The 23,792-nt window shown below is 42.5% G+C and overlaps 1 protein-coding gene across 2 annotated transcripts in view; it reads right to left on the bottom strand.

Annotated features, from left to right (window-relative positions):
* Nucleotides 1-23,792, bottom strand: part of pwwp2b (PWWP domain containing 2B) — a 53,429-nt gene that overhangs the window by 20,616 nt on the left and 9,021 nt on the right. The window lies entirely within an intron of this gene.

The following is a 23,792-nucleotide window of genomic DNA, read 5'->3' as shown; positions in this document are numbered from 1 at the left end:
TCCTCTTACAGCACTTCTTAAAAGCTACCTCTTGCACCAAGTTTTTGGTCATCTGCCCCAATATCTCAGGTAGTGCAGTGTCAAATTTGGTTTGGTAACACCCCTGTGAAGCACGCTGTGATGTTTTATTATGTTAAAGGAACTATACAAACACACATTGCTGTTGAGTATTTTCTGGAACAATGTGCCCTTGAATCAAAAGAGGCTGTGAGCAATCAGTATGTGAATAATGACCATAATCTGAAATAGGATTCTTGGATTCAAAAAGGACAGGTCACAAACAAGCTGTCATGAAGAATCAGATGATAATGTCATTGGAAATCTGGAAGTGATTGACTTACTAAATGGTAACTTAATCAATCGTCAAGAAGTTGAAGACAAAGTACCAGAAAAACAAGATAAACTAAAAATAAATTTGTGGAGGAATAACGGAGTGACAAAAAAGCAAGTGAAACTAGTAAATCCAAAAAGAAAGACAAATTTCTGGTAAACGTAAATACTTATGCCACACATTGGAAATAAAAGCAAGGAGCTGGAAAAACTCAGCAGGTCTGGCAGCAACTGTGGAGAGAGAAGTAGAGTTATGGTTTGAGTCCATTATGACTCTTCTTTAGAACGGAAGGGAGGTAGAAATGTGATGGGTTTTACGCTGTTGAATAATTGTGTGGGGGTGGCAGGGCGAGGGAGAAAGAGAAGCGGAGCAAAAGAAGTCAAAGATAGGTTAGATGGCAGGGGAGATTAAATAACAAAAATGTCATGGAACATGAGACAAGGAAATGGTAATGATTAATAATTAAGGCAACCCATTGGTGCAGAGGTGTTAATAGCAGAATAACTAGGTCAGCGCTGTCTGAAAGCAAAACATGAGAGCATGATACAGACTGACATTTGGGGGTGGGGTGAAATGGAGGAAAAAAAGTTCATAGTCTGAAGTTGTTGAATTCAATGTCAAGTCCTGGAGGGTGTAAAATGCCTAATCAGAAGATGAGGTGCTGCTCTGCACTTTGCGTTGGACTTCACTGAACAGTGGAGCAAGATAATGAATTGAAATGGCAAACGACTGGAAGGTCGGGGGTATACCCGCAGACTGAGTGAAGGTGTTCTGCAAAGCAGTTACCCATTCTGTATTTAGTCTCAATGCAAGGTAGATTGCATTGAGAGCAGTGAATACAGTAGACCAAATTGAGAGTAGTACAAATAAATTACTGCTTCACTTGGAAAGAGGGTTTGGGACTATGGACAGCAAGGAGTAAAAGGGACAGGTGTTACTCCTCCTGCTATTGGATAGGAAGGTGGTATGGGAAGGGGATGAAGTGTTGGGGTGATAGGAGTGGACCAGGGTGTCATGGAGCAAATGGTCCCATCAGAATGCTGATAGGAGGTGGGGGAGAGGAAGATGTGTTTGGTGGTGGTATCATGCTGGAGAAGGTATCCTTTGAATACAGAGGCTAGTGGAAGTGGAGGACAAGGCTTTGGAAGGACAAATTTCCAGATCAGGACCCAATGGTTTCAACCCCATGGTATGGTGAGGAAATGGTCAGTGCGTTAGTCATTGTCTTCCAAAGTATTCTTGATCTAGGTACAGCCCCTATTGAAAAAATAAAAGGCATCAATAAGCCTGTTGCAGCTAGGTCAATTGAAAATTTGAAAGCTAAGCGACAGATTGGTTAAGCAAGGGTTTTTAAGAGCCTCAAAATCAAATTGAAGCCAAAATATCGATCAATCAGGATCTAACGGAATGGTGGTACAGACTCAGATGAGTTGTTTACTCCTGTCACAAACCTCTCCAGCACAGCCTCTGTTGCCAGACTACAAGTTTGATTTCAGGTTATGACAAGCTGCATTTTCCTCCACTTAAACATTGGGAAGACTGAAACCATCACTGCACATACCCTCACCACAATTCCATTTCTTTCCCTTGCCTGTCTCGGGCTAAATCAGGCAATTCTATTCCACCACATGCCAAACCCTCATCCCGAAGAGCCCCTAATTCTAAAACTCTCTTCAACGGTGTCCATCCCTAACAACCTGCTGTTGAAACCCCTGCATATTCAACTTTCCAATGCTCTCAGGTTGCCTCCCATCCTCCATGTTTCAATTCAACAAACTGCTTATATCCTATCCAGCACCTGAGGCAGGATTGTACCAGGTTTGTACTAAGTGCAATAGCAGGCGGGTGTGCAACAGAGGCTTTTCATGCCTTATTTTCCCCAAACGTGCAGCATTAAATTATGCATTCTCCAGAAACATGCCTTTTCTATGGTGGGCGAGCTCTTGTTGACCTGCCATCATCTTGTTGCTTCATTGCGCCAGGCACCATATTTAACAGGTTCAATGACATGTCCCTTAAGTGCCATGATGTCTTCTATCTCCACTCTGGTCACAGGTTGGGCAGCAAGCTCACTAATCCAGCTCAGGAGTGGCAGCGGTGGTCAGTACTAATGCCCTCCAAAGGAGGGCAACCAACCTAGTGCTGCAAGAGGATGAAGGATCTCCTCCATTCTGCCAGGGTAAGTCACCCTTCTCATCACTGATAAACCCATCACATATCCACAGAGCCCTCACTGACTGCTAGTTCAAGGGACGGACGGACGGACGCACGCGCACACACCTCAGAGTTCATGGGACCACTCACCACCCACAGAGGCCAGGCATACTTATCTGGCCTAGTAGGTGCCCTGCTCTCACACTCCATCTCTACTCATGCAGGACAAGCTGGCACACAACAGGGGGAGGTTGTAGACCAGTTAAGGAATGCCTGAAATCAAGGTCCTCGTAGACTTTGAAAACAGAGCCATTCAGCTGGCCAGCAAGGATCTGGACCGTTCCTGTGCTGACCGTGAGGTTGACGGTGCTTTAATAAATGATGATCCAGCACTACAACATCCATCAGATAAGTATGCTGCGAGCAATGTGTCCTATTTTACAGGTCACTTCCATGCATTAATTATCTGTCCTTGCTTCCACAGGTACATCTGCGAAACAACCGATGGAGGCCCTGGGTCGTGGACTCTAATCAAACCCCGAAGAAACCTCTGAAGGAGGTATCTAGATGCATCCTCCCTGAAGTCCTGTCACAGCGCTCACCCACAACCTCCACCAACAAGAAATACACCTCGGTGGGACTAGCTTTACATTAGCCTTGGGATCACAATCTGGTGAGCACATCGCACTGTCTGATCTGCAGCAGGGACTTCCCAGGTTTCTGGCACTCTGAGGACTGCTGGGGGCCAGAGTCCAAGTCAGATAACAAGAATCTGGACTCGGTCATGTTACAGAAGCTGGAGCTGCAGAGACAAGCTCAGGAACATTGCCACATTCTTCAGATTACAAGGCATGATGGAGGAGTCCACCCGCCTTCGGGGTGAGGTGGTAGCGCCAGCATGACAACGCACCAAGGTCAACACGGGTAGGATGGCGACTGTCATGGAGACCATAGTCTAGAACGTCACTCCTGCACAGGCTCAACTCCATCGCTGATACCATAGTTGGCCTCCAACATTGTGTATGCAACAGGTGCAGGGTAGCTCGATCTCACTCCAGCTTCCACTTCAAGGAGTCAGCCAGGCGCCCTTGGGCACCCATAGCGAGGATCATCAGGTGTACTTCCCGGGGCCATCCATCCAGGTGATTCTGGGAGTGTCCGGCCCATCTGAATCCCCTCTTCCTGTGATCTCAGCGGCTCCAGCTCCACAGGTCGAGGAGGGCACCATTACCACACAGCAGGACCTCCAGAGGACATCCAAGGTCATCACAGACAGGGCATAGCAGTCAGAAGGCTGCCTCCACCTCCACTGTAGATAGTTGGGGAGCACCAAGACATAGTGGCAGAGTTAGGAAAGGTGATGTAATATTCCAGTCCGCTTCTGAACTGATGACTGTGCATTTGAGATAAACGTGATTATCATCCACAGTCTGGGCACAAGTGTTAATGATTTGTACATAATGTTCACTATTGTAAATAAACATCGTCACCTTAGAAGGCGTCCTCACCCTCATCCCTGTTGGCATCCTCATCGGAGGAGACGTCCAGCTCCTCCTCCACTTCTCTCCCCGTTACAACATGGCGTCACAACACATTACAACCTGGCGCCACAAAGGGCGCAGATGATGACGATGCATGACACCCTCTGCTGACCGTATTGCACGGCTCTACCAGAATGGTCTAGGCACCAGAGCCTCATTTTCAGCATCCTAATGGCCTGCTCCACCATGTTGCGAGTTGCAGCATGAGCCTCTTTATACCTTTGCTCTGCTGCAGTCTGAGGCTGCTGCACAGGTGTCATCAGCCACTTCACCTGAGGGTAGCCCTTGGCCCCAAGGAGCCACCCCGGCGAGCTCTCCACAACGTTACTGTGTACTCACCTCAGAATTCCTCTCAGTGCAGCCCAAGTGCACGTCTTTTATATGCTGCGGTGAATCACGTCCACATGCAATCATGCCAACGTGGGCAGCGATCCAGCAGGGAAAGGGGGGCTGACGACGGTTCCAGCAGGCTGGGCTTATAATGATATGCAAATGTATTACAATGGAGGTTCCCAATGTCTGATGGCAGAAAATGCGGCCCATGGGCAAGCGCAGCCAATGATCTAACTGGTTTCACAACATCAAGAAACTGATTTTTGTCCTTCTCGCCATATTGTCTGTTCACAACACTAAACACGCCCGACATCAATGGGCACAGAATCCCAGCAATTCTTGCCATTCTACCTTGTGAGTTTAAACCCCTTCATGACCTTTTATCTTATCTTCAATACTACAACCCCTCCACCCAAAAAGACTGCAAGACTGACTTTGAGCAATCTCTTCCCTTTGCCCTACCATTGATGGTTGTACCTTCAGCTTTCTTCATTTTATACCAATTTCCTTCTTAATCCACAATGCTTGACCACTTTAGATATTCCTTAAAATCTACTGAAGCTGTAGATCACCCCATATGTTTCCTGCAGTATAACATCTATTTTTGATTATGCCTCTGAAGCAGTTTGCTGCATTAAATGCAAGTTGTTGTCACTTATATAAAAAGAGCTTTGGGCATGTCTGGAGAACACTGAATGTAATTCATCAAAATGGCTTTTACCAAGGTATCATTTAAAGAGCAGCTTGAATTTTGAAGCAGACAGATATATTTTAGTCTGACTAATTACCTTGTTAAAAACCTCATCAATCCAAAACCTCTAAAAATGCAAGTATTTGCCTTTTCTTTTTAAACAATAATAAAATTCATTTTTGTTAACACTTATTTCAAATGTCAATCATGCACTTCATCTGCAATGGAGAATTTCAGAGAAGAGCACTACTTCGAAAGCTTTTCAGCAGAAAAATCTATTCCAGGTCTAGTGAACAACTCAGTGAACATAAAAACAGAATTACCTGGAAAAACTCAGCAGGTCTGGCAGCATCGGCAGAGAAGAAAAGAGTTGACATTTCGAGTCCTCATGACCCTTCAACAGAACTGAGTGAATCTAAGGAGAGGGGTGAAATATAAGCTGGTTTAAGGTTTTGGGGCGGGGGGGGTGGTTGGGTGGGGGGAGAGAAGTTGATGGGGGATGGTGTGGTTGTAGGGACAAGCAAGCAGTGATAGGAGCAGATAATCAAAAGATGTCACAGACAAAAGAACACAGAGGTGTTAAGTTGGTGATATATATCTAAACGAATGTGCTAATTAAGAATGGATGGTAGGGCACTCAAGGTACAGCTCCAGTGGGGGTGGGGTGGAAAGGCTAGCAGGGCATAAAAGATTTAAAAATAATGGAAATAGGTGGGAAAAGAAAAATCTACATAAATTATTGGAAAAAACAAAAGGAAGGGGGAAGAAACAGAAAGGGGGTGGGGATGGAGGAGGGAGTTCAAGATCTAAAGTTGTTGAATTCAATATTCCAGAAGGCTGTAAAGTGCCTAGTCGGAAGATGAGGTGCTGTTCCTCCAGTTTGCGTTGGGCTTCACTGGAACAATGCAGCAAGCCAAGGACAGACATGTGGGCAAGAGAGCAAGGTGGAGTGTTAAAATGGCGAGCGACAGGGAGGTTTGGGTCATTCTTGCGGACAGACCGCAGGTGTTCTGCAAAGCGGTCGCCCAGTTTACGTTTGGTCTGTCCAATGTAGAGGAGACCGCATTGGGAGCAACGAATGCAGTAGACTAAGTTGGGGGAAAATGCAAGTGAAATGCTGCTTCACTTGAAAGGAGTGTTTGGGCCCTTGGACGGTGAGGAGAGAGGAAGTGAAGGAGCAGGTGTTGCATCTTTTGCGTGGGCATGGGGAGGTGCCATAGGTGGGGGTTGAGGAGTAGGGGGTGATGGAGGAGTGGACCAGGGTGTCCCAGAGGGAACGATCCCTACGGAATGCTGCTGGGGGGGGTGGCAGTGAAGGGAAGATGTGTTTGGTGGTGGCATCATGCTGGAGTTGACGGAGGATGATCCTTTGAATGCGGAGGCTGGTAAGGTGATAAGTGAGGACAAGGGGGACCCTATCATGTTTCTCAGAGGGAGGAGAAGGCATGAGGGCGGATGCGCGGGAGATGGGCCGGACACGGTTGAGGGCCCTGTCAACGACCGTGGGTGGAAAACCTCGGTTAAGGAAGGAGGACGTGTCAGAGGAACTGTTTTTGAAGGTAGCATCATCAGAACAGATGCGAAGGAACTGAGAGAATGGGATGGAGTCCTTACAGGAAGCGGGGTGTGAGGAGCCATAGTCGAGGTAGCTTTCTTTTCCCACCTATTTCCATTATTTTTAAATCTTGTATGCCCTGCTAACCTTTCCACCTCACCCCCACTACAGCTGTACCTTGAGTGCCTTACCATCCATTCTTAATTAGCACATTCGTTTAGATAATATCACCACCTTCAATGCCTGTTTCTTTTGTCTGTGACATCTTTTGATTATCTGCTCCTATCACAGCTTGCTTGTCCCTACAACCACACCACCCCACTTCTCTCCCCCAACCCCCCCACCCCCACCTTAAACCAGCTTATATTTCGCCCCTCTCCTTAGATTCACTCAGTTCTGTTGAAGGGTCATGAGGACTCGAAACGTCAACTCTTTTCTTCTCCGCCAATGCTGCCAGACCTGCTGAGTTTTTCCAGGTAATTCTGTTTTTGTTTTGGATTTCCAGCATCCGCAGTTTGTTGTTTTTAACTCAGTGAACATACTTGCAATGTTTTTTGAAATCTGATCATTTTGATGTCACACATTTCCACTGTAACGTAACGCTTCATTAAACCCCACTCTACAGATCTATTTGTCTAAATGATCAGAAAGAGAAGTCAGTCTAGTTGAGATTAAAAGGTTCTGTATTTGTTGTTTAGACACCTGGAGTCAAGTAACCATACAACCACTTCAGTAATCTTCATACAATGGCCACAGATAATTGCTTTCAAAAACAATGTTTAACATTGTGTTTCACATCACACATGAATAATCTCTAGTCTATCCCATGGTTCTCCATTCTGCTACTATTTCACTGAGACTTCCCTTACATTTAGAATCTTTACCATTGCTCAACCATCATTATTTTTCATTTACTTTTTCACATGTTCAAAATGCTCACAAATATCAAGATATACTGCTCCAAGATTTAATTTCAATATAAAAATTTCTCTCAATATATCCAATTACCCGACAGCAAGTAAAAAAAACTACAACCAGCAAAGCACAGATCAGGTGAAGTCATGCTTAATTTATATATAGAGCTCTAGTCAGAGCCATCTTAGTACTGTGCCCAATTAGAAACATGATTCACGTCACCGTCAGTGATAAATCTAATCCCATATGCTTGGATATTTCCCTTATCTGAAGGGAGTATCTAGTTATTCAATGACAGAAAAGGGAGTTAAGTGGAATAAGGTATGGTATCTATGAATATAGACAAGTCTAGGTCAAAGTTCAAATCAACCTTAAATTCAAAAAGGCAATAGGTTATCAGCAATAGCTAGTGTTAGTTTAAATTTCACACCAGGAACAGCTGAATAATTATTTATCTAGGAGCATTTATTGAATCAACCATTGTATAAAACCAAAAGTACGTACTTTGAACGTATGAAATCTAGTACTCGTGTGCTTAAATATGTTCAAGATTAAATATGTTAATAGAAAAAAGGTAGAGATTTAATTTTTTTTCTCCCAAGTCAAACCAAATATAGAAATTTAAAATCTAGTTAGCAAAGGACAGACTACATGACTCCCAATCACTTCTCACATCAGCTCTACTTTCAATGGATCTTATGATCAGTTTGATCTTTGGTCTGTTCACCAAGAATGAAAGAAAAATCTCTGCTATACACAGCTGCCCCAAAGGGAAAACAGGACTGTCTACCATTACCACCATCATCTTCCATAAACATCATACTGAACTGAGTTAATTCAACATAGGCAAGAATTGGGTCATTGAATTTTATTTTAAAGACTTATCCAGGATGTTACCTAGAGCCATTACTAAGACAGCACTGTGGCAAAATTAACAGCAGTTTTGGAGGGCACACAATTATTCCTATATCATATTAAATCTTTCAGACACCCTAAATTGTGTTTCAACTGATTAATCATGGAAGTGTAATTATTTGCAGACAAATGCGAAAGCCAATTTTGTATTCTGCATGATCTGATCATCTAATAAGATTAACTGCCACTTAATCTATTTTTGGATCTGTTGCATGAAGAAAGTAAGTTGACCAAGGTACCAGAAGAACTTCCTGTTCCACTTAGGAGTTAGTTCCAACAAAATAGAAGATGGGGACCAATTTTAACATTTTAGCCAAAAGTCCACCTCTGACAATGCAGCATTCCCTCACTACTACAAGACTTATTTTCATATTAAAAAGGATAGTGTTCCCATTAACCAGACCTAAGATAGTAATAAGAGTAGGCCATTCAACCCGTCAAACCTTTTTCACCATTCAATTAGGTCACTATCAGTCCCTCAAAACAAAAACGAGGAGAACGTCTGCCAGATGTATGTCCTCAGGTGACTCAGCAAGCCAATGCTGGAACCACAGTTCTTTGAGCAGAGTGTACAAGAGTTGCCCTGAGGAAGTGGGGGTGGGGGATGGGGCTCTCCTCTCTCACCTGTCATTGCCTTTTGCAGCAGTTTATGCGATCAGTTTCTGACTGTGTTGTGGTTTTGTGGATGACAGGCTGTCAGGGAGTATGGTTTGTGGCAATTCTTCCCATGCACCAAGGTTAATGCATCCCCTTTTCAGGCCTTCAGAGTGTTCCTAAAACTTTTTCTTCTCCCTCCTTGAGATCAGGTGCCATCCTGAAACTAAAAAGGATCTACTTCGGAAGACAATTATTCGGCACATGGAAACAGTGTCCAGACCAACAAGGCTGATTTCACATGATCATGCTTTCAATGCTGGAGCAATTGACTCTGGTAAAGATGCTGGAGTTTGTTAACCTGTCTTTCCCACTTGACTTTGAATATCCTGCAGAGACACTGCTGGTGGAAATTCTCCAGTACCTGGTAGATGACCCATAGAGTCAGAGTCAGAGATCTACAGCACAGAAAACGGCCCTTTGGCCCATCGAGTCTGCACCGGTCAAACAATTATCTAACTATTCTAATCCCATTTTCCAGCACTAGGCCCTTAGCCTTGTATGCCATGGCATCACGAGCGCACATCCAAATACTTCTTAAATGTTGAGGGTTTCTGCCTCTGCCATCCTTTCAGGTAGAGAGTTCCAGATTCCCACCACCCTCTGGGTGAAAAAATTCTTCCTCACATCCCCTCTAAACTTTCTGCCCCTTACCTTAAATCTATGGCCTGGTTAGTGATCCCTCCACCAAGGAGAAAAGTTCCTTCCCGTCTACCCTATGTCCCTCAATTTTATACACCTCAATCATGTCCCCCCTCAATCTCCTCTGCTCCAGGGAAAATAACCCCAGTCTATCCAATCTCTCCTCATAACTAAAACTCTCCAGCCCAGGCAATATCCTGGTAAATCTCCTCTGCACTCTCTCCAGTGCAATCACATCCTTCCGATAATGCGGATTCCAGAACTGCACGCAATACTCTAGCTGTGGCCTAACCAGCGTTTTATACAGTTCCAGCATAGCCTCCCTGCTCTTAAATTCTATGCCTCAGCCAATAAAGGAAGTATCCCATATGCCTTCTTAACCACCTTATCTATCTGTTCCACTACCTTAAGGGACCAGTGGATGTGCTCACCAAGGTCCCTTTGATCCTTGGTACTTCTCAGGGTCCTACCATTCATTGTGTATTCCTGTGCCTTGTTTGTCTTGCCCAAGTGCATCACCTCACACTTATCTGGATTAAATTCCATTTGCCACTGATCAGCCCATCTGACCAACCCATCTATTTCCTTCTGTAATCTAAGGCTATCCTCCTCACTATTTACCACCCCACCAATTCTCACGTCATCCACGAACTTACTGATCAACCCTCCTACATTCAATCATTTATATATAACCACAAACAGCAAGGGACCCAACACCAGTCTCTGTGGAACTCCACTGGACAAGGCATACAGTCACAAATACACCCCTTGACCATCACCCTCTGCTTCCTGCCACTCAGTCAACTTTGGATCCAATGTGCCAAATTGTCTTGGATCACATGGGTTCTTACCTTCGTTATCAGTCTCCCATGCGGGACCTAATCAAAAGCCTTGCTGAAATCCAAGCAGGCTATGTCAAATGCATTGCCCTCATCTACACAGCTGGTCACCTCTTTGAAAAATTCAATCAAATTGGTCAGACATGACCTCCCCTGGACAAAACCATGCTGACTGTCCTTGATTAATCCCTGCCTCTCCAAGTGTAGATTAATTCTATCCCTCAGAATTACTTCCAATAGTTTCCCCACCACTGAGGTTAGACTGACAGGCCCGTAGTTCCCTGGTTTATCCCTTCCTCCCTTCTTGAATAGCGGTACCACACTGGCTGTCCTCCAGCACCTCTCCTGTGGCCAGAGAGATACTAATTATTGCCCCTGCTATCTCCTCCCTTGCCTTACTCAACAGCCTGGGATACATTTCATCCAGGCCTGGAGATTTATCTACTTTTAAGCCTGCCAGACCACTTAGAACCTCTTCCCTTTCTATGCTAGTTTCTTTAATTATATCAGCCCTTCTGATTTCCATACCCACGTCGGCCCTCTCACTTGTGAACACTGATACAAGGTATTCATTTAGAACCCTACCTACGTCTTCTGGCTCCACGCAAAAATTACCACTATCGTCCTTAATAGGCCCTACTCTTTCCCTAGTTATCCTCTTAATCTTAATGTACTTGTAAAATAACTTTGGATTTTCCTTTATTTTACCTGCCAATGTTTTTTCATGCCCCTTTTTTCCTCTCCTAATTTCCTTTTTAAGTCCCCCCTACACATTCTATACTCCTCTAGGGCTTCTGCTGTTTTGAGCTCTCGGTATCTGCCACAAGCCTCCTTTTTCTCTTTATCCAATCCTGTAAATCCCTCAACATCCAGGGTTCCCTGAATTTGTTGATCCCACCCTTCATCTTTACTGGATTATGTTGGCCCTGTTGACTCCCTATTTCCTTCTTAAATGAGTCCCATTGTTCTGACGCAGATTTACTTAAAGATAGCTGCTCCCAGTCCACTTTGGCCAAATCATATTTGATCTCATTAAAATTGGCCTTTCCCCATTTAGAACTCTGATTTCTGGCCCATCTTTGTCCTTTTCCATAACAACCTTGAATCTAAAGGAGTTATGATCGCTATCTGCAAAATGCTTCCCCACTGATATCTCTACTACTTGCCCAGCTTCATTCCCTAAAATTAAGTCAAGGGCCTCTTCTAGGGCCTTCTATGTACTGGCTTAAAAACCTCTCCTGGATGCATTTTAAGAATTCCGCTCCTTCTAAGTCTATCACACTATGACTAACCCAGTTAATGTTGGGGGGAGTTGAAACCCCCCACTATTGCTACTCTATTATTTTTACACTTCTCTGAAATATGCCTACATGTCTGCTCTTCTATTTCTCTCTGACTGTTTGAAGGCCTATAGTTCATTCCCAGCAATGTGATTGCTCCTTTTTTGTTTTTAAGTTCTATCCATATGGCTTCATTTGAGGAGCCTAAGATGTCATCCCTCCTTACCGCTGTAATTAATTCCTTGATCAATATTGCAATAGCCCCTCTTCTTTTACCTCCTTCCCTGTCTCACCTGAAGACTCTTTATCCTGGAATATTGAGCTGCCAATCCTGCCCCTCTCTCAGGATTGCTGTCCCTGTGACAGCAATGACATCATACTTCCATGTGTTAATTTGTGCCCTCAACTCATCTGCCTTATTCGTCTGACTCCTTGCATTAAAATAAATACCATTCAACCTTGCCAAACTCCCTTCTGCCTTAACTGGCCTATAATTTCTATGCCTTCCAGACTCACTTGCTCTCTCTTCTAATTTTGGCTGTGCATCTCCCACTGCTGTACCTCCTCTCAGGATCCCATCCCCCTGCCAAGTTGGTTTAAATCCTCCCCAACAACACTAGCAAACCTCCTTGCAAGGATGTTGGTCCCGTTCCAGTGCGACCTGTCCGTCTTGTACAGGTCCCCACCACCCCCAGAAACAGTGCCAATGTCCCAGAAATCTAAAGCCCTCCTTCTTGCACCATCTCTCCAGCCACGCATTCATATGAACTAACGTATTTCTATACTCACTAGCACATGGCACCAGAAGTAATCCAGAGATTAAAAAACAGGACCTCAGTTTCCTAGCTCCCTAAATTATGCTTGCAGGACCTCATCCCTCTTTCTACCTATGCCGTTGGCACCAATATGTGCCACAACGTCTGTCTATTTACCCTCCCCCTTTAGAATGCCCTGCAGCCAATGTCATTCTTGACTCTGGCACTAGGGAAGCATCCTGGAGTCACGTCTACAGCTGTAGAAACACTTGCCTGGTCCCCTTAGTATCGAGTCTCCTACCACTATTGCTCTTCCTTTCTTTTTCCTCCCCCCCGTGCTGCCGAGCCAGTCAGTGCTATGAGAGTGGCTGCACTCCCCAAAGTCTCTCTCACCGTTGTCCAACACAGAACCCAAGTAAGTTCAATTAGATCACAACTAATCTGGACCTCAATTCCCTTCACCAAGCTTTCCTTGTATCCCTCAATACCCTTACCTAACAAAAATCTCAAATTGACCCAACATCCACATCCAGCCTTTTGTGAATGATGCACCTTGTTCTGGATTTCCCCACGAGGTAATAGTTTGTGCATTTTAAGGAATGTATCTTATTTTCTGTTAGACGGAGGATTAAAATTATAATAGCTGCAGGTTGAAAGACATGTCCAATGGAACAGGATGAGAGACAATGTTGCAGTCCTGGAACAGTGTGCCATAAAAGACAGGATGGTGCCTGAAAGGAGTCCTGGACTAAAGGATCTGCCTGGCAAAGTTTGAACTGCCTCCTGACCAGGTGACTTTGTTGTGTGTAAGAAGCAGTGCAGCTGAATAGCTCCTAGCCTGAAAAGAAACAAGGTATAAAACCTCTTCCTCCTGTGTGTGGGAGATTCCAGTAATTGCACAACAGCAGCTAGCTGGCTTTTTCCCCTCATATCTCTATACCTGCTCTCTCTCTGAAAACCCCCATCAAGAGGCAAAGGAGAAAATCACTAAGAGACATTGAAAGGCAAGTGCTGGAGGCAAGTGCTGGAAGACCACCTTGTGTCATGAACAAGACCTGAAAGGAATTTGGAAGTCCTGAAGTCAAAAATCAACCCATCAATTTCACCATTTAATTAGATCATTCAGTCCCTCAAAAATGAGGGAAATGTCTGCCAGGCTTCATGATGTATACCCTCAGGTGACTCAGCAAGCCAATGCTGGAACCATGGGTCTTTGAGCAGAGTGTACAAGATTTGCCCTGTGGAAGTAGGGGTGAGGGACAGGGTTCTTCTCTCTCCTATAACCTGTGCTCGAACTCTGTACTCCAGAATTGGTGCGATTCAACTGTTTTATCCCACCCTTAAATCCATGTTTTTGTGTGTCTTGTATGTGTGTGTATATAGGGATTTAAGAAGCAGGTAGGGTTTGAGTTATAGTGTTAGAAATTTGCAATTCATATTTCTTTTGCCACTAGTTAACGACAGTTTGTTCAATAAACAGTTATTTGAGTTTACAAATCTGGTGCTCATATTCTATTAACCTAAATGAAACAATTAGGTAGAATTGGGGCAATCTGGTGGTTTGATCAAACTTTTTCACATTTGTCGCAGCTCAGGGAATAGTGGGGCTTGATATAACAGCACACTAGCCCCAGTGAGAGGTGATAGTATCTAACCAAGTGCCAGCCTTGGTTATCACAACCTACCAAGCTACACATCATCCTGACTTCAAACTCTCATTATTTCTTTATTTGCTGGGTCAAAACCCTGGAACACCATTCCTAACAGAAATATGGGTGTACCAACACCACATAGGCTGTAGCAGTTCAAAGATCTTCACCACATTCTCAAGTGCAATTAGGGGTGAGCAATAAATGCTGGCCCTGCCAGCAATGCTCACTCCCATGAAAAAGGATAAACACATAGCCTCCACTGTTCTCTGGGGGTAGTGAATTCCAAAGATTAACAGCCCTCCGAGAAGAAATTCCTCATCTCCATCTTAGATGGGAGAGCTGCTATTTTTAAACTGCACCCCTAGTTCCAGATTCCTCCCATAAGGGGGAAAACCCTCTCAGCATTTATTCTGTCAAGCCCCCTTAGAATCTTGTTTCAATAAGATCACCTCATTCTAAACTCCAAGTATATACCCAACCTTTCCTCATAAGACAACACCTTCATCCCAAGTGAAGCTTCTCTGAACTGCTTTGAATGCAATTATATCTGTCCTTAAATTAGACCAATATGGTACGCAGTACTCCAGGTGCAGCCTCGTATCAGTGCCCTGCACAGCTGTAGCAAGACTTCCCTATTTTCATATTCCACCTCCTTTGCAATAAGGCCAACATTTCAATTGCCTTCCTAATTATTTGCTGTAACTGCAGGCCAGCTTTGTGATTCATGTTCAAGGACACCAAGATATCTGTGTTCTGCAGCATTCTGCATTCTCTCCCCATTTAAATATTCTGTTTTTCTACTCTTCCTGCCAAAGTGGACAACCTCACATTTTCTCCACATTGTACTCGATCTGCCAAATTTTTGCCCACTCACTTAGGGAACCTATCTATATCCCTTTGCATACTCTGTGCCCTCCTTACAACTTGCTTTCCTACCTATCTTCATTGTGTCAGCAAATTTGGCTATAATACACTAGGTCCCTTCATCCAAGTCATTGATATGGATTGTAAATAGTTGAGGGCACAAAATTATCCCTGTGGCATTCCACTAGTTATGGTTTGCCAATCTGAAAATGATCCATTTATCACAACTGTTTCCTGTTAGTTAGCCAATACTGAATCTTCCATATTTCTGTTCTCAAAGCACTTTATTAAAACGATGCTGTGAATTGTTTGGGTTTGCTCTAAATTTCCAGACAACTGGTGTTTGCAAACAATAAGTTTCCAAACTAAAGGTTACAATGTATATGGTTTTCTAAATATCCTGCTACCACTTTCTTGGATTCTAGCATACTCCCAATGATAGATATCAGACTAACTGGCCTACAGTTTACTGCTTTCTATCGCCCTCTTTTCTTGAATAGAGGTGTGACATTTGTAGTTTTCCAATCTGCTGGGGCCTCTTTAGAAGCTGGAGAATTTTGGAAGATTATAACCAATACATCCACTATCGCTGCATCCATTTCTTTTGAAACCCTAAGATCAAGTCCCAAGGTACTAGTCATCTCTCAGTTCCACCTAGTTCGAGACCCACCATCTGCTCCCTCAATCACGCTATCATCCAACGTCCCTTTCTGGGGCCCATATTAGTTTGTATTGTTAATGGCACCTTGTCTCCAGCTACTGTGCTGTTCCCCTTCAAATCTGCTGTCAAAGTTCCTCCAAAAAAGATGTTTGAGTTATCCATCCTTGCTGCTCCAACTTCCTTTCCCAAATCCTTGGACATGACTTCTCCCAAAATTGGTTTCCATCTTTCCTGCAACACCCATGGTCAGATCCTTCAAATGAGGTATCTGCCCCATTCCGGAACCAAATTGGTCCTCATCAAAATGGCATGACAGTTTCACATTCCTCCCTCCCTTTTGCCCTTTGATTTTCTACCAGGATGCTTTGTGCCTTCTACAATGAGGACAGATACAAAATACTTAAGCATTTGAAGAGGCAAGTCCAGAAATAACAACGAAATTGATGCGTTTCAGCAGGTAAGTTTGTGACAGGCAATGTCACTGAGGTAGTCTTGGTAATGGAGCTGATACAGTCAGAGGTTCATCTCAGGTATCAAATACATCACAAGTTTGCAAATTCTAATTCAGCCTCAGACAGCGAAACAGGAATGAAGTTTCTGGTGCAGTACAAAGATATGGCTTCAGTCTTCCCAATATTTAGCTGGAGGTACATTTCCATTCCTCCAATACTGGATGCTGGACAAGCAGTGAGACAAATCAGAGACAGGGGAGCAGTCAAGAGAGGTGGTGATGAGATTAAGCTGGGTGTCATGAATGTACAAATGGAAACTGACGCTGTGGATTCAGATGTTGTTGCCTGAGGGAGGCAGCATGCAAATGCGACATAGGACTGATCCAAAGATATATCCTTGGTGAGGCAGCAGATTGGAGGGAGGGGACTCAGGTAACCATGCAGGAAAAGCAGTTTTTGCAGGTGACTTTGGTTACAATTCCAGGTGAGGGCAGTCTCTCCCAAATGGATAACAGAAGAGGCAGCACTGGAGGATGATAGTGTGGTTAACTGTAAAAGGCTACAGACAGGTTGAGAAGGGTGAAAAAGGGTTATTTTACTATGGTCACAAACAAAATGTCATGCAATTTTGATGAGGGCCATTTTGGCTCTACATCAGGTAGATACCTCATTTGAGGGATCCAAACATGGGAGGCGTCATGTCAAGGATTTGGGAAAGGAAAGGAAGTTGGAATGGTAAGGATGGAGAGTTCAAGACAATTTTTATGGTGGGGCAACGATAGCAGATTTGAAGTGGAGCAGCACAGTAGCTAAAGAGAAAGGACCATTAACAATATCAACTAACATGGGGGCCAGAAAGGGAAGTTGGGTGATAGTACAGTCGAGGGAACAGAAGTGGGTCCCATGGACAGCATAAACTTGGAGGACATGACAACATATAGGAGAAACAAGAAAGAGTTCAGGGAAGTTAGTGGATGTCTGACCCAGTGAGCTGCAGTAAGGGAGGAAACAGCTGAGTGGATGGTGTCAATCTTTGTGACTAAGGAGTTAATGAGCTCCTCACAATTCCTGTCGGAAGGAAGGATGGAGGAGGCAGGGAGAAGGGTTTAAGACTCTTTAAATCAGCTAAAATTGCTCAGTTAACTAGTAGAGGGCACCAGAAGACATCCTATTGCTTTTCCAGCTGGAATCACAACCATATAAGACAGCGCCATAACGAGTAATCTAAAACAATGTCAAGTCTACTCCAAGCTCCTCAAGTGGCTAGGTGGACTAGTGAATTCAATTTCCTAGAGTGCTACAGAAAAAAGGGAAAATTCTAATTATTGCAGCTGTCCTGATATCCAAGTAATGTTACTATTGACACAGAATGCACAAGCTTGGTTATGGGTGGGCTTGAAGTATGCTTTTGATAACCTCTTTGGCAGGCTGCTCTGTGGCCAAGAGCACCTAATGATGAACATATTTAGCTGCATGAGCCCATAGAGTCAAGTCCGACGCCAGTAAAAAGACTGGTAACTCTGACTCAAGGTCTTGTTTTGTCACACAAACAAGTGTGCTTCAACAATTGATTTTGTTACACGAGATAGCACTGGAAAAGCATTCCTAACTATTTGACAAAAAGGTAGATAATCAATTTTGTAAATATGGGGTCAGATTTTATCCTAGCCAGCAAAATGAACAGAACAAACCATTCATTACACTCATGCACAGAGTTTATGAACATGAGGTAAAAGTAGAGTGCCTTCTAAAGAGCATCCGAGACCTGCAAGGGCAGGACAAGCAACTGGATCTCCTTAAGCAGATCAAACAATTGTTAATGAGCAGTGCAATGACTTGACCAGGAAGTATCAGTTAAAATACTGAATTCACAAAAGTGAAATGAGAGGGAAATAAGAGAGAGGCCAGATAAGAATCTTCTAAAAAAAATCTGAAGAATGAGACTTGTAAAAGTAGTCAGTTTTCAGTGCCAGAGAAGTTGTTTGGTAGCAATTCAGACTTGTGCTATTAAAGGTGCTTACTCAGGAATGGAGAGCCAGAACATTGTTTGACGAGTTTAGTTCCCATTTCTGAAATACGTAGTCAGTAACCTCATGCCATTCAATGTATTTAAACAATGAGCCCGATGCGATATGCTGCAATAGGGCAGCTTTTGGAAGAGCAAGGCACCTTGATAGCAACTTCCCGATTTCTGCAGGCAGTTGAAGTCACTTGGAGTTCTACATGAATGAACAGCGATTGGCATTTGCTCCACTTATTTATACCACAGAATCCATTCCATACTTTGTTTAGGAATGGGAATAAATTTAGTAACTGCTGTTCATGTGTTCAAATATTTGTCAATATATAACTTCAGCCTTATTCTTTTCCAAGGAGGAGGTGCAATGAAGGTTAACTAGACTGGTTACTGGCATGTGCGGATTATCCTTTAAGGAGGGGCTGATTAGACTAAGCAGATATTTCCTGGAATTTAGAAGATAGATAAGTGATCCAATTAAAACATAAAATTCCTAATGGGATTGAGAGGGTAGATGCTGAGGAAACATTCCCCTAGTTGGGGAATCTAGAACACATTTCAGAATAAGGGGTCGACCATTTTAGGACTGTGATGAGAAATTTTTTCACTCAAAATGGTTCGAGAATCTTTGGAACTCTCTACCTGACAGAGCTGTGGATGTTGTGACTTCAAGTATATTTAAGACAATTTGGTAATTCCTTTTGTTTCCAAAAATCTAAGATGTATGGTGAAAGTGCAGCAAGGTCAAGTTAGATCAGCCAGAACCTTACTCAATGGCATAGCAGGTTTGAAGGGCCAAAGGACCAACTCCAGCTCCTATTTCTTATGCGCGGTGTACATTCATCTGCTGACCAAAGACAAGCAGTCACATGGCAGCGCAAGATAAAAACCCATCTGGCTCATCAATGCCCTTTAGGGAGGAAAATTTGTCATCATTACCTGGTCAGGCCTACTTGTGACCCCAAATCCACAGCAATGTGGTTGACTCTTACCTACCCGTTGAACACCACAAGGCACTCAGCTGTATCAAACCATGACAGATAAAGCACTGTGGATGTAACTACACTATATGGACTGCAGCAGTTGAAGTGGCTCACCATCATCTTCAAGGGCAATAAATGCTGCTTTGCCTGTGACACCCACATCCCAAGAGCCAATAAAAAAAATTTGCACAAGGTTCTTAACAACTAACAAGTTATAGGGTGGACATGAGATGCAAGGTGCTTTCATAGGAGTATGTGAAGTGAACCAAAACAGGGAAGTAAAATAATGTTGGAAATCGGAAATAAAAACACAAAATGCTGGAAATACTCATCCATTCTGGCAGCATCTGTCGAGGGAGAAACAGAGGCAAGTTTCAGGTCTGTGACCCTTCATCACAACAGTCCTGATGAAAGGTCACAGACCTGAAACATTAACTTTAATTTTCTCCACAGATGCTACCAAACCTAGTTCCAACATTTTCTGTGAATCAAAATAGGAAAGGTAGTGTCAAACTCCAAAATTGTAACAGTGCAATTTTACAGACATGTTGAGACCAGTAATTACTTGTACTAGTTAATCTGCAGCAAGCAAATGTGTGTTTTTTTTTTTAATTTCTTACCTCCTGTTCATAAGGTGTCAACTCCTCACTCAAGTATGGTTCCAGTGTGTTAGTGGCCTCTGGCACCTTACCCAATCAGTCACTGTTTGAGAACCTTGACAGCAAGCATTGGCAAAATATTGAACCTTGGGCATCACACACAGCTCAACTCTGTTTTGTCTCTCATATCAGAAACCAGGAATGGGAACTTGGTGATTTTAAAAAGGGTACAAAAAATACTTCAAACATTTAGGTACATACAATATACTAATATGCTACATTGGCTAATATTACACATCCCATTTTCCAAGACTAAAGTATGTCACAATGGGAAAGTCACAATTTTTTGATGATAACAGCTAACCTCAAAAGTGAGTCAATGTAGCTATGAAAATGGTGACAGATGATGGTCATTACAAAAACAGGCCAACAGCTTTTTCTTTGGACTGGGAGTTGAGATTCTATATTTTTTCCAATTCTTATTTACCACAATTAAGCAGCTTCTATAGGTAGGCCTACAGTGTATGCTTGTGAATCAAACCCAATCTATATGTGCAAAATTACTTGAGATTGTTGCCTTGAGATACAGTATCACACCATGCATGATTCAGGTACGGTATGTGCCAAAGGTATTTTGCTGCCCCACTGCTTTGCTAGTAAGCCACTGATGGGCCATATATTTCAGACAACACATTTTATATTGAAGACAAGTTCATGCAGAATCAAAAAAAAAACTACTTCACCAGAACTTTACCATATTCCAAAGTTCTCTATGAAGCTTAAGAGCTTTGAGGTTGCACAGTCTGCATTAAGATATGAACATAGTGCACAAGTTTACAGCACAGGAGGCTGCCATGCAGCCTGCATCAGCAATTTGCTAAATCATTCAAAACTAACCTCGCTGCCATTCTCTCTCTCAGTAGCCTTATTTCTTCATCCAATCTCTCTCCGAAACATGTAATTGTCTCTACTTCAACCATTTCACACTGTAACAATCACTGGAGTGAAGAAATTTTTCCTTCCCCGATTACTCTAAAATGGACGATCACTCGGTTACTGTTCTATTAAAGCCCTGCAGTATTAAAACGTCTGTAAACTTCCTCCTGTGCCCAAGTGGAAATTAAAGCAACTAAAGTGTCTTCCCATAATTACAATTTTCCGTCATGGTAAATCTATGCTGTCTAGCTTCTATGGCTTTCAAGGTAAAACTGCACATAGTACTTGAACTGTAGCTGAACTGAGATTTTGCATACATTACTGTTGTACTTGCATCATTAATAAAAATCAAAATGATGGCCTATTAACCTGAACTGCCTTTTTGGGAATTATGCATTCAAATCCATAACGCTCTGTTCATTCACATTCATCTTACCATCAAGCGCTTGCACACATTGCTCACTTTTTCAAGCCACGAATATTATACTATACTATACCTCCATACATTAAAACATTAAATACATCTTCCACTTCTCTGCCCAACTAGTTTACCTTTGCCCTTCGCATCTTCCCAAAACTCCTGCTTGTGTCAAATTTCGAGATGTCACCTTCATTCTACTCCAACTTACCTATAGAATCCCAAAAAGTGGATCCCAACACCAAGTCCTAAAGTTCAACATTTCTAACCCTTCTCAATCCAAACACCACCCATTTACCCTTGCCTCCTGCATCAGTTAACCAAATTTCTACTCATACATCTCCTATTGTATCAGAGCCCTCAACATTTGCAACAGACCTCGACACTTGCCTACCATTGACACAATAGGTCACTGAAACAAAGCTAACTAAAGATATGGAAAAAAGCTGCAGTAACATGTATCGGCTCAGATCAACAACAAAGCTTTGTAACATCCATCTATCCCCAGGTAAACAGGATGCAGAAAGAGGTCCTAATGAGTTGTTGACAAAGTCACATTCAAGGCAAAGCCGATTAGCAATTTCACGTCTGGCAGGCTACCTTTTGTGAATGCGTGTCGTGAATGCATGTCAACTAGCCATCAGGACTGCACAATGTCACAAAGATGACTAAGATGTGACATCAGTATATAATGCCTCTGGACAGAAGGATATTATTTACAGGGTTAGAACAAAAAAGGACAGGAGTTATCATTTCAATTTTAAAAATTCTAAACGCATGGGCTTAACTAACATTAGATAAAAAGGGATAATAGGAACACGTTATAACAATGCGGGGCAGCATTATCATAATTGTTGCCATCCATTGGCACTGAACACTATTTTGAGCCCAGTGAATAGTATAAGGTTGATAAGAATGATGAGAAAGTTGGGATGCATTAAATCATTAAAAAGGTGAATTATCGTGGACCTGACATCAAGACACTGAACAGATGAGTTCCATGTAGCATAATCAAAATCTATTTAGAGAGAGATTACTCTAAATATAGACATGGCATTTTAAAGGCTATTCTTAAGGTTGCATCCTTCACAAAACATGGAGCTGACCATCGCAATGCGACTGCAAAGCACAAACATAGGCTACATGGTAACAGAAGTAAACTATTCAGTCTAAATTCAGTTAATTTGATTAAGTTCATATAACCCAAAACCAAACAACAAGAAAAGCAAAAATAAAAAGAAAATGCTGGAAACACTTAGAATAGGTCAGGCAGCATATCTACAGAAAGAGAAACACAGTTAACGTTTCAGGTGGATAACCCAGGTCACCGATCTGAAACGTTAACTCACTCTCTCTCTATACAGGTGCTGCATGACCCAAGTACTTCCAGCATTTTCTGTTTTATTACAGATTTCCAGCATCCACAGCAGTAGCTTTTCAACCATTAAAGCAAAACACTGCAGATGCTGCAAAAAAAAAGTTGGAAATACTCAGCAGTTCAAGCAGCATTAGTGGAGAGAGACACAGCTACGTTTTATGCCTATGACCTGTTTAAATCAGAACTGGGAAAAGTTAGAAACACAATAGATTTTTAAGCAGGTGAAAAGAAAAACAGGGAGGGTCTGTGCTAAAACGGAGATATTAAATGACAAAAGATTTCACGGTGCAAGGCCAAAGGGAATGGTAACTGGTTCTTGTCTTTATGGTTGAAAAGCAAAATACTGCAGATGCTGGAAAACTGAAATAGTGACAGAAAAAGCTAGAAACACACTCAGGTCAAGCAGCATCTGTAGAGAGAACCAGAGTTAATGTTAAATATTTTTTCCTCTCTCCACAGATGCTACCTGAGTATTTCCATAATTGTTTTAAATTTCAGAGTACCAACAAATGAAGTATTCTGCTTTTGTATTAAAAGAAACAAAAATATGTCGCCAGAGGTGTGAATGACAGGGATCTCAAATTGCAAAAAAAGAGATACAGAAAAATATTTACGTGTCTCATTATCACTCCCTCTGGCTTTGCACGATAAAACCTTTTGCCATTTAATCTCTCCTAATCTACACCCTATCACAGACCTTATCCTCCACCTTCCCTCCCTCCTTTCACTTGTACTATTTCTAACTCTTCCCTGTTCTGAGGAAAGGTCTTGGACCAAAATGTTACCTATTTTACATTATGGCTACCATAAAGCAACTTAGAAACGTATTATGAAATGCAGTTGAGAAAATGTTAAATCTCAGTACAAAGAAAGTGTATAATATTGCATTCAATACTTTTGAAAATTTGTTTCAAATTTTCTGATAAAGGTCACCAAAGTTTAATTATACTAACATGACAAAATACAAGTTTTTATTTAGGACATTGTTCAAGCAAAGCTACACGTTGCATATTACACTACCTAGCAACTTGCATAAAAGTCTGAAGTGAAACTATTTTCAATGCATTAATGTATTTGGTATTAGACTTAAGCGAGCTATTAAGAGAAAAAGCCACAGAATTTAAAATCACAAAAGACTATATAAAAAGGAGTGACTCTCTTTACTAGGCCAAATTAATTTTAAAATTGTACATTAACATGAATTGTAAATCCTCATCACAAGTCAAT

Source organism: Carcharodon carcharias, chromosome 17 (genome assembly GCF_017639515.1).
Source record: "Carcharodon carcharias isolate sCarCar2 chromosome 17, sCarCar2.pri, whole genome shotgun sequence".
Taxonomy (NCBI): Eukaryota; Metazoa; Chordata; class Chondrichthyes; order Lamniformes; family Lamnidae; genus Carcharodon; species Carcharodon carcharias.
Note: the sequence above shows the minus strand (reverse complement) of the source record. Positions and strands in the feature narration are given on the sequence as shown.